We start from the raw sequence: 2,791 nt of genomic DNA, 5'->3' as shown, positions 1-2,791 counted from the left end.
TCAGGGGTCGTAAGCGATGTAGTCAAGAGTTTGCGAATCTCTGAATCCCAACCAGCTTTTTGCCGTGGGTATGAAAGATCTAAAAATGTCACCAGCAAAATTGATATTAGTTTAAGGTGACTATATGTATATATAGCAATGGTTAGAAACAACAAGATAGAAGGGAGGAACAAATATGATTGGATGATGGGGGAATATTTGCAAATCACTCTCAATTAAGAGTTAAGGATGGCTCTTAATTAGTCACCATTAAATCAATATTAAAAATTCATTATCATAAACTCTATACCGGAGGTGATTAAAGATACTATCAATACATACATCACAAATAATCAAAAAATGATTACTTACTTTATAGTATTCGTATTTACCATATAAATTTCATCAATATACAAAATAATGCAATTGCTGTGACAGTGACCTATGAGTTGAAAATATGAATTAAAAATTAAAGATAAATACATATATACTGCACGGAATGTGTTTGTTTACTATATTTTTCAAATAATTATATTTCACAACAACCCTATTACATACAAAAAAATTTCCTTGATAAGGGACCATGCTGCATGCAATAGTTCAATGGAGATAAAAAAATTTTAACAGGTACTACCAATAATATCACCTGATATCATAACAATAATTTGTATCAAACCTAATGATCTTAGTTAATTAATTATCAGCTGGTGATTCCCTTTTATTAACAGAACCACAATCATAGTTCTTATATAGTGTGGTATCTGACTTACCCGATAGTCCATTTTAATAATTATCCCTTACCATACAAACATTTATAATTCATATAGATAGAAAATTTAATGCTAATTCTTCATAATTAGAGGTATAATTAAACTAATCTAAAATTGGAATTTAGTATAAAACCACATTGGGCTCACCTTTGGGATGTATTAAGAACAGTTCTTATTTTGAATAAGAAAGAGTCTATAAACGCATTTCCTAGAAGATAAAATATAAACCACTGTATAAATGGGGTTCATCTTACTAGGTTTAGAGAAAAAGTCCATTAATGAGGTACTCACCCTTGGTGCTCTCTCAGGAATCCTATTCACAGCTATAACAAAGGGTGTGTGTGGGAACTGATATATATACCACCCATCCTATGACATCACTTCCTGTTACTAATTAAACCCACTTCTTCAATTTATTGCTCATATTATCATTATTAACACCACTCAGAATATTCACTGGTAACCCTTCCGTGATATATCTTTTTTAGGGAGTGGGTGAGTTAATTCAATAGCTGCATAGTGGTGGTGAACGATTTGCGTTCCACCACCGCTAGCGGCGTGCGTTTCACGGCCGCTACTTCCGGTTCCGGCGTGCGTTCCACAGACGCTACTTCCGGTTCCGGTTTGCGTTCCAACACCCGCTATTTCCGGTCTATGATATATTATAGCGCAGTTTCAAGTCTTTAAAGAGGACATTCAAATACTACAAACGATTTGGATGTTATATGTGTATTAAATCGGTATTAAATCAACTTACTTCATTGGTTCTATTTGAATTAAATGTATGAAAATCTAGATGTTTATTAATTACTTAATTAACCATATATTTATTAATTGATGATTATCATCAATATTCTCATTCCAATAATTGATTATTTATATTATTATAATGATTACAATTAATTAATTTTTCTATTCTAATATCATATGTTAGCTGAAATGATATTAATTGTGCTTTAGTATTAAATGTACAATAGTGATAAATAAATAACTGTGCAAATTATACTATATCTTATTAAATTATATTATGGTGACCAAAACTGTGCTAATAATTCTTAATTATTCTTTTTATTTAAATTAATATAATTATTAATAGTGATCTTAATTATAATCAATTAATTGGACCACTCAAATAGATCAACTTATTCGTCATCCATTGTAGTTACAATCAACATGATCCCTCATTTACAATTTCATTGTCAGTTATTATAGACAGTCCATATATTGGTATCAATCATGAAACAAATCTAAATACCACGATATGTGACTCTGCAGCTTTATGCTGCCACTTAACAAGCCATAATTAAACCATAGTGCATTCACAATAGAACAAAGAAATTCGAAGAAGATCAATAGGAATTTAGAGAAAGGAGACTATATCTACATCTTCATTGAGGCCATTAGGGGCCAGAGTATTAAGTGTATAGATCCAGTATGTTTCTCGTTGGGATAATTTCAAATCCCTATTTCCTCCTCTTGGATCTACTGGTATATGTTCTAAAACTGTAAATGAGAAATTTTCCCTAGTTACTATAGCATTGTGCTTCTCAGCATAATGTCTAGAGAGGCTGTGGCATAGAAACTTGTTTTTGACATTTCTCATATGCTCCTGAATTCTTATCTTCGTTAGTCTCTTCGTCTTTCCAACGTATACTAGGCCACAGTTACACGCAATCTTATATATTACATATTCTGTATTACAGTTTATCAAATGTCTTAGTCTATACCATCTTCCTGTCTCCAATTTCATACTGAAAGATTTACGATCCATAAACTTACAGCAAATGCATCTAGAACATGGAAAACATCCTTTTGTAGGTATAATTTCATTGTTTCCCTTTTTGATGGAAGGACATGGTTTGTTCAATCTGCTGGGTGCCACTATGTTCTTAAGATTCGTGGCTCTCTTAAATACCATATTTGGTTTATTAGGGAGGGAAGGGCCTAAAATAGGATCCTTTAAGAGTATATTCCAGTGTCGACTCATAATTTTTTTGATGGCTATATTCTCCTGATTAAATTGTGTAATAAAAGGTCTGCAA

General features: G+C 31.7%; 1 long non-coding RNA gene across 1 annotated transcript; it reads right to left on the bottom strand.

Moving 5' to 3' along the window:
• LOC135050675 (uncharacterized) lies at positions 1 to 1,066 on the bottom strand. The gene is made up of 4 exons (XR_010241735.1): positions 1,041 to 1,066; positions 897 to 957; positions 352 to 421; positions 1 to 79 (listed from the first exon to the last, which is right to left on the bottom strand). It is a non-coding gene; the product is annotated as an uncharacterized LOC135050675 (long non-coding RNA).
• Between the last annotated feature and the right edge of the window lie 1,725 nt (positions 1,067 to 2,791).

The sequence above is a fragment of the Pseudophryne corroboree genome, chromosome 2 (assembly GCF_028390025.1).
Source record: "Pseudophryne corroboree isolate aPseCor3 chromosome 2, aPseCor3.hap2, whole genome shotgun sequence".
In the NCBI taxonomy this organism is placed as follows: domain Eukaryota; kingdom Metazoa; phylum Chordata; class Amphibia; order Anura; family Myobatrachidae; genus Pseudophryne; species Pseudophryne corroboree.
Note: the sequence above shows the minus strand (reverse complement) of the source record. Positions and strands in the feature narration are given on the sequence as shown.